General features: G+C 41.0%; 1 protein-coding gene and 1 pseudogene across 4 annotated transcripts in view; both read left to right on the forward strand.

The window, feature by feature from the left end:
* The first annotated feature begins 1,070 nt into the window (after positions 1-1,070).
* LOC138146981 (actin-related protein 2/3 complex subunit 1A pseudogene) lies at positions 1,071-2,654 on the forward strand (annotated as a pseudogene).
* A 644-nt stretch (positions 2,655-3,298) lies between these two features.
* AHCTF1 (AT-hook containing transcription factor 1) overlaps positions 3,299-12,197 on the forward strand; it is a 111,740-nt gene continuing 102,841 nt past the window's right edge. For 2 of the 4 annotated variants that reach the window (XM_069069127.1, XM_069069125.1), the window contains exon 1: positions 3,299-3,533. The gene's annotated coding sequence lies outside the window, so the exon portion shown is untranslated. Of the gene's footprint in view, positions 3,534-3,591; positions 3,735-12,197 lie in introns of those variants that run through there. The other 2 variants (XM_069069126.1, XM_069069128.1) reach the window with 2 other exon arrangements.

Consider the following 12,197-nt stretch of genomic DNA (forward strand, 5'->3'; position numbering starts at 1 on the left):
CTCTTTCATCTAGGCTCCTCCTCCACCCCTCTCCCCGTCCCCAGATATTGATAATAACTATTAACTAAAAGGGCAATCTATCCTCCAGGGGGTTATTATAACAGAAGAGGCCAATACAGATTACCAGCTGGATTTGGGTCTTGGCTCCACCATTTAATGGCTGTGTGACCTTTGATTGATTTAATCAATCAAGAAACATTTATTAAGGATCTACTATGTGCCAGGCATTGTCTAGAATTATGTTAGGAGGAAATTCAAGTATGGCATTTTGTAAATTTCAGTGCCACAGCTACTGCATAAATACTTCTGAGTGATGGTGATGATGAGCTTGACCAAAAAGAAGAAAAAGAGAAAGAAAAAGAAAATTATTAGAAAAAAAGGAAGTGACTTTTTAAAAAGGTCACTGGTTTTAAAAGTACAACAGAACATATGATTTAGGGTAGACATATGAGCCTCAAAAACATTTGATTTAGAAGCAAACTTGAATGTTACTTCCAACTCAGTTCATAACCTATTTCTAAGACTTGAAGAATTTCTTTTCAATTAGACAAGAATCTATTAAGCATCTCCTACATGCAGAAGCACTGCATGAAGCTGGCCGTTTTTTGTGCTTTCATCAGACCTATCATTTCATAGGTATATGAAACTCCCAATGTGAGACGAACATTTTCTTAGCTGAGAAACTGACAACTTGTTATAGTCCTAGTCAGGTGTCTGGGGGCACTGGGAGGTTAAGTGGTTGCTCATTTAATTGCATGTTGAGGGGACATGTAGTAAGTGCTTAATAAATGCTTGTTGCATTGCTCATGGCTGCCCAGCTTCCAACTTCAAGGACATTCTTTCTCTGTCTCTCTCTCATTACACCAAGCTGAAGCTGCTGGGAGGCACTGATGCTCCAAAAAGGAAAACAAAACAAAACACTTCTTGCCCTGGAATAGTTAACATTCTCATAACTAGGTTAGGAAACTGTCAAAATTTCGATACTTAAAAAAAATCAAGCAAAATTAAGCACAGAAGAAGACACTTATGCACCGGCAAAAGGTAAGTGGAAAAGGAATATTGGGGTATTCTCAAAACACCACTAGCGTTCCTCCAGCCGCCCGCCGGAGCTCATTCGCGTCGACTGACCAGAGTCCGCGAATCCTCCGCTCCGGGGCCGGTCCGCACCCTTCCCATCCCAGCTTTTTCCCTTTTGAAAACACTAAGAATAATGTCCTTACATCAATTTTTACTAGAGCCAATCACCTGCCATGCTTGGAACAGAGACCGTACTCAGATTGCCCTTAGCCCTAATAATCATGAAGTCCACATTTACAAGAAGAATGGGAACCAGTGGGTGAAAGCCCATGAACTGAAGGAACACAATGGACACATCACAGGTATTGACTGGGCTCCCAAGAGCGATCGAATTGTAACTTGTGGTGCAGACCGTAATGCCTATGTCTGGAGTCAGAAAGATGGCATCTGGAAACCAACCCTGGTGATCCTGAGGATTAACCGTGCAGCCACCTTTGTGAAATGGTCTCTTTTGGAGAATAAATTTGCTGTAGGTAGTGGAGCTCGACTGATTTCTGTGTGCTACTCTGAGTCTGAAAATGACTGGTGGGTGAGCAAACACATAAAAAAGCCAATTCGTTCTACTGTCCTGAGTTTGGATTGGCACCCCAACAATGTCTTGCTGGCTGCTGGATCTTGTGATTTCAAATGCATTGTTTTTTCTGCTTACATTAAAGAAGTTGATGAAAAGCCAGTCAGTACTCCATGGGGTACCAAGATGCCTTTTGGTCAACTGATGTTAGAGTTTGGTGGTACCGGAAATGGTGGTTGGGTACATGGAGTTAGTTTCTCTGCCAGAGGAAACCACCTTGCTTGGGTCAGCCATGATAGTACTGTATCAGTTGCCGATGCCTCCAAAAACATTATGGTTTCACAGCTGAAAACAGAGTTCCTCCCACTCCTGAGTGTGTCTTTTGTCTCTGAGAATAGCGTGGTGGCTGCTGGCCATGACTGCTGCCCAATGCTGTTCAATTATGATGATCGTGGCCCCTTGACCTTCGTCTCCAAATTAGACATTCCAAAACAGAGCATCCAGCGCAACATTTCTGCCATGGAACGCTTCCGCAATATGGACAAGAGAGCCACGACTGAGGATCGCAACACCGCTCTAGACACACTACACCAAACAGTATCACCCAAGTGTCTATTTATGAAGTGGACAAACAAGACTGCCGCAAATTTTGTACCACTGGCATTGATGGAGCAATGACAATTTGGGATTTCAAGACTTTAGAGTCTTCGATCCAGGGGCTACGAATCGTGTGAAGCTGTATTTCCTTTCTCTAGCATGACAGACACTTGACAGAATGCAGCTCCAGCATTTGCATGAACACAGGAAAGACCCTACCACAAGTCAAAACTAAGAAAATATCCCTTGCAGATGTTTTGTTTTTGTTTTTTTGAACATAATTGGTGAATGTATTGGTTTTAAAAAATCAGCAGTGATGTCTTTTTGATTGGCTATTTCATTCCATTCTTGACCAAAGTTGCTCTTTAAGTAGTTTATTGTGGAAAGTTGTCACACTAAATTAAAGGGGGATTTTATGTAAATTGTCTGCTAGAAAAATTAAAAAAAAAATACAGGAAGTAAAAAAAAACCACTAGCAAGGGTGGGGAGTAGTGCAGGGGGTGGGGACAGGGCTGGATACTGAACGCATCTTTCATAAACTGCTGTGGTCCGTATTCTGGATTGGAGGAGTTGGAGAAGCCTGGAAGGGGAAAACCAGGTAAAATTAACTGTCAGTAAAACGCACTTAAGGTCAGCAAGGATTTTAGAAGGGAAGACAATAATTTATCTGTTTCTAGTGGTGCTAGGGACTTGACACAACTGAAGGGAAGGCCCGATGTTGGAATAGTTCTCCCGGCAACCAGATGAGATGCTGGTCTTGCTCTTACACTTCCGCAAAGGAAGGTGGGTTTAAGCAAAAAACTACCACTCCCGATTCACCCCTCTCCTTGCTGAGAAACGCGGCAGTCGGGCAACTGGGTGGTTAAATACGCATGTCATGCTGGGAATCGTAGTTTTCTTCTCTTCTACTGGGATCAGAACGGGCTTACGCCAATGAAGGCGTCTTTACCCCACCCCCAGCCCCATTCGGTCTTCCCCTGCCTCGCCTCCCCCTTTTCGGGATCCTTTCACTAAACCCGAGAGTTTGAAAATTCCCGCGGTAGGAGATCGGGAGGCTTGAGCTCTCGCGAGATTCCCGGCGCTTGGCTGCCGAGATCTCCGGGTCTTTCCACTCCGCAGCTCCCATTTCCCCCCCCCTTCCCCGACGCCTCCCCTCCCCTTCCCGGTGTGAGAGACTTAGCCAGGCGGCGGCAGTTGTGGCGGCTCTGGGTAATGCGCAGAGCGCGGTCGACATAGCTTGAGAGTGGGAAGGAGGCAGAGAGGGGGATCCTCGGAACCACGGCGGGGTTCGCAGCTGCGTTTTAACTGCTGAGCCGTTGTCCGGCTCGGTGGTTGGGGGCTGAGTGAGGTGAGATGGTGTGGGGAGGATCGCGGGTCTGGGTTGCGGGGGGGAGGGGAGGGAGCCGCTCCTAGGAGTCGCGAGCCGCAGGGGGGAGGGGTCTCCTGGGCGATGCTGTGACGTGACGGAGTCGCGCGGGAGCCGCTTGCGTCCTGGCCTCGCGACCCACTGGACTCGGCAGCCACCAGCTGGGTCACCCGCCCTTTCCAGGTAATGGTGGGAAGGAGAGAACTGCCAGGGCGGGTAGGTGAAGGCAGTGGGGGGGTTCGGGCGGGCGGCAGGAGCCGGTGGCAGTCGGCGCGGCCTGGACCCCCCTTGTCGCTGCCCACCTCGTTCTCTGCTCCCTCGCCCTAGGCCGGGTTTATGCTGAGGCAGGTAGCGGCCGCGGGTCCTCCCTTCCTCCCCGGCTCGCTGATCGCCCTTTCTGCACAGCCGCCGCTCCGCTTTGGGGGTGGGGAAGGCCTTTCCTGGGGGATAGGGGAGCATGCCGGGACCCACCTCCTCAGCCCCGCGCCAGGCAGTAGGCAGGCGGGCGAGCTTAGGCGGCGGCCTCCCACCCCCACCCCCCTGCGCGGAGCTCTCCGGGAGGGTGTTACTATTATATAACCTCTTTCGCTCCTTCCCTCTTCCCCGGGCTTGGCGGCGGCGGCACATGGCTGTGGTGTGGCGCAGCTGGATCCGCCCCACCTCGCCTGCCCGCATCCTTCCCTCCCCCGGGAGAGATCGGGGAAGCGCACGGGGACCCACATTTTCTACTTGTCTCTGGTTTACCTCGTGTGCTCTCATCTGATAGGAAAACAATCAGGCACATGCGTGCGTTGCAGTGGGGAAATAATTGTCCTTTGACTCGTATGATCTGAAACTCGTTGAGAAATTTCAGAAAGTCTGGAGAAACACAGTTATAGGAAAAATATGGCCGGGAGCGGGGACAGTTAGCTTTCACCCAGTCCTATAAAACAAACATTGAAACGTTTGCCAGTTCGTTTTGCTGTCAACTGGAGACTCAGTGCATGTGTATATATTGTATGTAATTTGTTATTCAGTCTGTCTGACTTGTCATGACCCCATTGGGGGTTTTCTTGGCAAAGATACTGGAGTGGTTTGTCATTTTCTTCTCCAGCTCATTATACATATATGGAAACTGAGGCAGAATTACGTGACTTGCCCTGGGTAACACAGCTATTAAGTGTCTGAGATCAAATTTGAACTCAATGCCTTCTTGACTCCAGGCCCATCACTTTATCCACTGCATCACCTAACGGCTAGTTTACTTCTTAAAATTTTAACGGGGTATAATTATTGCATATAGTATAAATGTTACTTCTTTTTAGTCTACCACCTTTTAGAGGTGTTTTCTTTTGGTTTGTTTAAACCTAGAATCGGTTTGAAGATTGGCGTGTTTTTTGTTTTAGGTCCTAGACCTTTCATCAATTCTGACTCCATCCTATTCTAAGACTGTAGGATTGTTTTGTGAACTTGTGAGACTGGCAGGAACTCTTTTTTTGAGGGGGGAAGACAAGGCTATTGGGGTTAAGTGACTTGCCCAAGGTCACATGGCTAGTTTTTGTGGTGTCTGGGGTAGGATTTGAACTCAGGTCCTCCTGATTCGGGTGCTCTATTCACTGCACCACCTAACCTCCCCTGACCAAATGTTTTTGACCAAGGAAATCTGGGTATGGTGTTATATGTTACATGATAACTGTGACCTTTTCCAAGTCACCTAATTTCCACTGTACTTCAGTTTCATTGTCTATAAAATAAGTGGGTTGAATTAGATGACTCCTTTCAGCATTAAAATTGGGATACTGGATACTATATGACTGTATTGCATGGCAGGGAGGAGGAAGAAAACTAAGTATTGTCAGGGTATTTAACCAGTAAAGGATGACAACCTTCCAGCATCAGTGTGCTATATATTGTACACAAAATATATAATCCCTTTCTCCCACTACAGTGATTCCCATTTCTGTATTCATACCATGATGGTCTGACAGATTCTTAAATGAAAATTAAGGATTTGCCATAGTTTAAAAATCGATACAGGTAACCATTTTTAGGGGAGGTATTAAGTATATCTTGAACCAAAGAAAGAATTGTTGGTTGTCACAAGTCTAGGAATTACTGTTTGTTGGTAGTTAACATTTTAGTGTTAATTACAAAAATTAGTAATAACACTCGTATTGTATACAACATAAAATACTCTGAACATTCTTAGGGTAAGCGTGAGTAATGAGAGGACTGTTATTCATTAATCATTTGCAATATTGGATATGTAGGAATTGAGTGTATTAAGATGGTATTTAAAACAATCTATGGTTGTAACTATGATTTTAGGGATCATAGACTTAGAGTCTGAATGGACCCTCAGCCAGTGGAACACATGATTTTGTTGATGAGGAAGTTGAAGCCCTGTGCAGGATGCAAGTTCAGTCTCCTTGACTTCAAATTTGCAATGCTGGACAGTGTTGCACACTGAAAAACTGTTTGGAATCAGTTATACTAATGTATATTATGTAGTGTTTATATTTATCTCATTCTTGCTTCTTAGTTCTGAAAAAAGAGTAATTTTAAAGTATATTCAATGTTGAAAGGATTGAGGACTTTTAAAAATGCAATTTGCTAGGGGCAGCTAGGTGGCACAGTGAATAGAGCACCAGCCCTGAAGTCAGGGGGACCTGAGTTCAAATCTGGCCTCAGACACTTGACACACTTACTAGCCGTGTGACTTTGGGCAAATCACTTAACCCCAATTGCCCTCCAAAAAAAAAAAAGCAAAAAAAAATGTAGTTTGCCTATAGTCAATAAACATGTATTAAGTGCCTACTATGTGCCAGGCACTATGCTAATTAATAAGCATTGGGGATTCAAAGAAAGGTATAAGTTGATTCTTTTTTTCAAGGCTCTCACAATTCAGTAGAAGAGGCAACAAGTAAGCAAATATGCAACAAGTGATAAACCGGATAAAAAGGTGATGATTAAAGAGAGAAAGGCACTAGAATTAAGAGGAGTTGAGAAAGGCTTCCTGTAGAGGATGGGATTTTAGTTGGGACTTAAAGGAAGTCTGATAGACAGTAGGTGGAGATGAGAGAGCATTCCAGGCACAGAGTACAGCCAGAGTTTTGTTTGGTAGCCAAGAGATGATGTGTTTTGTTTGAAGAACAAGACAGCCACCATTCCGGATCAAAGTGTATGTGATGAGAAGCAAATTATAAGAGGATTGGAAAGCGGGAGATTGGAATAGGGCAATGAAGGACAAACAGGATTTTGTATTTGATTCTGGCCATAATAGAGAACCAGTGGAGTATATTGCAGTTGACGATGGATTGATATGGTTGCATCTGTGTTTTACAGAAATTGTAGGGAAAACTGCTTTGTTAGTTGAGGATGAGATTGTAGAGACTTGTTCACCATTGTCAACCTATCTGCTTAATTCTGTGCAACACAGCACAAATAGCTGTTTTCTAAACATGGGATGTGCTAAGTCCTCCTTGGACTGTTGAATTCCAACCCATCTCTTCCTCCATATTCATACCAAGATGTGACAAATTCTCAAATGAATATTAGGATTTGCCTTAATTAAAAAAAATCAATGCAAGTAATTATTTTTTAGGGGAGGCATAAGTATATCTTGAACCAGGGAAAGAATCATTGGTTGTCACAACTCTAGAAAGGCTAGGAATTGCTGGGTTTGTTGGTAGTTAACATTTTAGTGTTAAATCCCAAAATTAGTAATAATGCCTAAAAAAAATGTACAATGTAAAAAATATTCTGAACATCCATAGGGTAAGCATGAGTACCAAGACAACTATTGTTCATTAAGCATCCTCAATATGGGAGGTGTAGGAACTTAGTTTATTAGGATGGCATTTCAAACAGATTCTACTGTTATAGCCTGAAGGTTTTAGAGATCATAGGATCTTCTACTTAGAGTTTAAGGGGACCCTTTCAAGTCAACTATTGGAACACCTCATTTTATAAGTGATGAAAGCCTAATGCTGTGTTGGTTTTACTCCATAGGCCCAATCCTTTCTTGAACTTAACATACCGTAGCACTTTTTTGAACGAAGATGGACTTGGAGTTAGGAGAAATCTTGATTTGAATCCACCTCTGTCATTTAAGAACTGATCCTAGACAAATCATTCAATTTCTTTGAACCTCAGTTTCCTCATCATTAGAGTAGAGAAAATAACCTGTACTACCTGCCTCAGTGTTGTGGAAGCATATGAAATAATATGTTAAGTGCCTGATAAATTTTAAAGCATCATACTTAAGCTATTATTATTGTTTTATTTCTCTAATGAACTTGTATTATAGTTATATCTGTGTTTTTTATTTAATACTAGACTATAAATTACAGTAAAGAACTTGTCCTTTTATCTTCATCATTATTTACCATAATGTTCTAGGGCAAGGGTTCTTGTTTTGGGGTTTGGGGGATAGGGATACTTTGTGCCAGTATGGTTAAGATTATGAACCCTTTCTCAGAGTCATGTTTTTAAATTAATAAAATATATTGGTTTGCAAAGGAAGCCCAATTCCTTTGCAACCCAATATATTTTAGTAATTTTAAAACATAACAATAGCTATAAAAATTTTTTTTAAATAAGTTCACCAATTTTAGGTTGAGTTTTTGCTTTAGGGATATATAGTAGGCCCTTCATTATTAAGTTGAATTTTTAAAAAAGGTGAATACTTTATGAACTAAGTTGTTTCCTAACTTTAATGAGGCTTTTTTTTTAAATGAGGTTGATTTGAAAAAAATATTTTATAAATATCAACTTTTTGCTATATAGGCTTTTTTTTTTTTTTTTTTACTTTTTGAAGGGGGGAAGGCAGGGCAATTGGGTTTAAGTGAAGTGATTTGCCTAATGTCACATTGGCTAGTAAGTGCTAAGTGTCTGAGACCAAATTTGAACTCAGGTCCCCCTGACTCCCAGGCCGATACCTCTATTTACTGCGCCACCTAGCGGGCCCCTCTATGTTGGCTTTTTAAGAGGCTCCTCGCTAAATTTGAATAATGCTGGCATTCAGATAAAGTGAACACAACCCTTTGTCCCATCCTGCTAGCCTTTTGGTGTAACTTACAGATGTATGTTAATGAATGGGTAGCAGGTATTTATTGATGAGTTTAATGGTATTGGTGAGTTTTCACTTAGCCATTCCTTTTTTAAAAATAATTAATTGATTTTAAATATTTTTCTCTAATTACATTTTAAAACAGGTTTTAAACTTTTTTTTTTTAAATATTTTTAAGCAATTGGGGTTAAGTAACTTGCTCAAGGTTACACGGCCAGGTGTTTCTGGGTGGGTGCTAAGTGTCTGAGCCCGGGATTCGATCTCCAGGTCTTCTCAACACTGGAGCCGGTGCTCTTACTTGCTGTGCTACCTGGCCCTTAAACTTTTTTAAAAAAACATTTTGAGTCCCAAATTCTATCCCTTCCACCTCCTTGAGATGGTATGCAGATATAAGTTACACCTGTGCAGTTGTGTAAAACATTTTCATATTAGTCATTTTCTACAAGAAGACTTGAATAAAAGAAAAAGGATGAAAGAAAGTTAAAAATAATATGCTTAGCCTGTATTCAAACAACATCAGTTCTTTCTCTGGAGGTGGATAATATGCTGCATCATTAGGCCTTTGGGATTGTCTTGGATCATGGTCTTGCTGAGAATAGCTAAGTCATTCACAGTTGGTCCTCATACAATATTGCTGTTACTGTGTACAACGTTCAACTGGTTCTGCTCACTTCACTTTGCATCAGTTTATGTAAGTCCAGGTTTTTCTGAAAGTCATTCTGCTTGGCAGCATTTCTTATCACAAAAATATTTCATCACAATCATATCACAGCTGGTTTAGTCATTCTCCAGTTGATGGGCATCTCTGAGATTTCCAATTCTTAGCCACCACAAGAAGAGCTCCTATAAATGTTTTTGTACAAATAGGTTTTTTTTCCTTTTTTTTTTTTTAATCTCTTTGTGTTATACACCTGTAGTGGTATTGCCAGATCAAAGGGTGTGCACAGTTTTATAGCCCTTTGAGCATAGTTCCAAATTGCTCTTCAGAATGATTGGATTGGCTCACAGCTCCACAAATTAGTGTCCCAGTTTTCCCATATCCCCTCCAATATCCATCATTTTCCTTTTTTGTCATATTAGCCAGTCTGATATGTGTGAAGTGGTACCTCAGAGTTGTTTTAATTTGCATTTCTCTAATCAGTTCACTTAGCCATTCTTGCGCATTTCAGCATAGTTCAGTCTGGACATAAAAACACAAACTACAGAACTCATCTCTTATATTAAACCCTTAAATCCATTACCCTTCAATCTTAGCTATTTCTATAACTAAGTCCTAGTTACTCAAGTTTGACTCAAATCATCCTCTTTTCTTCTCCATCTTTTCTTCCCATGTCTACTTTATTTACTATAAACCAAAAGTATTATCAAGACTGCCTCCACATTTCTCATCTGTCTCTTCACTTACAGAATCACCACTAAAGTTCAAAGTTTCTTGCCTTGATTATTTTAAAATCTTACTCATTATTCTATTTCTAATTTCTTCCCCTCCTAAATTCATCTACATACCATACAGCTACCAAAATACTATTCCTAAAGTACAAAACCACGTTACTCTTCTACCCCCAAATTTGATACTTCGAGGCATTAGCAACTAGCTTTAAGCAAATTTTAATTGCTTGTAGAATAAAATATAATTATATTGGCATTTAAAGCCTGGTACAGCCTACCTTTCCACATATATTTCACATTACTCTATTTTCCAGATGAACTTTGTTTGTTACTCCCCAAACTTAGCATTCACTTTGCACCATTAGCCTTCATGCCTGGAACACATTTCCTCCTTACCTTTTAGAATCCTTCTCTTCCCTTCAAGGCTCAACTCTGGTTCCATCTTCTCCTTGAAGCCTTTCCTTATCTCTCTGGTTGTTAATGTGATTTCTGGTCTCAGATTCCTTACTTATCTGTTAACATGTTGTCTTCTCTAGGTAAATGTAGCTTACTGGAGGGCAAGGACTGTGTTTTTGTATCCCCTTATGCTAGCACAGTGCACAATAAAGGTAATTAATAAATGTGTGCCAAACATAAACTTTGTTACTATATAGCATAATCCCTGGTTCCATCATTAATATGAGTCAGTTAGCTATGTTTCTAACAATTACACAGTTATTAAGCATCTACTACGTCATCTGCTGTTCTGGGCTCTGGAAATCTAAAAACAAAAAAATCTGAAGGTAGTACCTGCGCTCAAGAAACTTGTATTCAACTGGAGGATACAGTATATTAACACATAAATAAAATATATATGATTGCCCCTGTGAAACTCAGAATCTATTACTGTGAAGTGTGCATTTTCTATTATAGTTTATTTTGTAAGTGCAGGAGAAATACAAATTAAAAGCTATGTGATATTTGGAAACTGGGGCAGGGAAGGATTATTATCTAGAAGAGAGGCTTCAGGGAGTCAATTAGCATTATCTACTATGTGTCAGGCACTATGCTAAGAACTGGAGATACAAAGAAAGGTAGAGAGTTCCTGGCCTGAAGGCCTCCAGTACAAAGGGTGAGACAACATACAAACAGGTACAGACAAACTATATACACTATCAGCAGAGGAAAAGCCCTGGATTGAGGAGTGTTTGGAAAGGTTTTTTCTGGGTTTTTAGCTGGAACTTGAAGGAATCTGGGGAATTGGTAGTTGAGCTGGGCTTTAAAGGTTAGTTAGCATTTTAAGCTTTGGGTTGGAGTGACATTTCTATGTTTAGGGAATGCTGTGAGAAAAGGCATGGCTGCCTCTAATAGGAAGCCTCTCTGGTGCCTCTGGTTTGCTCTTTCCCTTTTCACTGTATCTTATGTTTATTTGTTTACTCCCTTCTTTTAAATATGAGTTCCTTGAGGACTCCACCTGTCTTTATCTCTTTGGTGTCTGGTACTACACAGCTTAATAAAAACTTGTTGAGTTGAATTGAAAAAAACCTATACAAGAATGATAAATGGCCTACCTTGGCCTTGAGGGTAAGTGGAGTGAGAGTAATTTGGGAAGGTGGAATAGTTTCAGATTTTAGAGGGCCTTGATTGCAAGTTTAAGGAATTTTAATTTTCCTTTGTAGGCAGTAGGGTGTATAGTCTGGAGTGAAAGCAGTGCTGTAATCAGATGTGTGCATGAGGAAAACTAATCTTGTATTGGTAGAAAGAATATGGAGGAGTGAAGGTGGGAAGACTTAATTTCTTACAAAAACTACAGTTCAGGCAGGTAATGATGAGTGTCCATATTAGGGTGGGAATAGTGGGAATAGAAGGTAGAGAAGATAGGGTTTAGGAGGTACAGAACGCTTGATTTTGAGTCAGGAAATTCAAATTCAGTCTCAGAAACTTACTAGCTGTGTGATAAGCTACTTCTCTTTTTGCCTTAGTTTCCTCTTCTGTAAAATGGGGGATAATCATAGCACATATCTCCCAGGATTGTTGTAAAGATAAAATGGAATAAATTTGTAAAGCACTTTACAAACCTTAAAGTGCTATATAAAGCTAGCTATTATCATTATTGTGGTTATTATTATTGTCATTGCACGTATTACTTACACATGACATCACCCTACCCATGGATACATTACATATATAAATGTTAGCTAATATTATTTTATTTAAATAGTCTTTCA

The sequence above is a fragment of the Petaurus breviceps genome, unplaced genomic scaffold (assembly GCF_028583685.1).
Source record: "Petaurus breviceps papuanus isolate PSGF00001 unplaced genomic scaffold, PetGlider_PUasm1.0 90778, whole genome shotgun sequence".
NCBI lineage: Eukaryota > Metazoa > Chordata > Mammalia > Diprotodontia > Petauridae > Petaurus > Petaurus breviceps.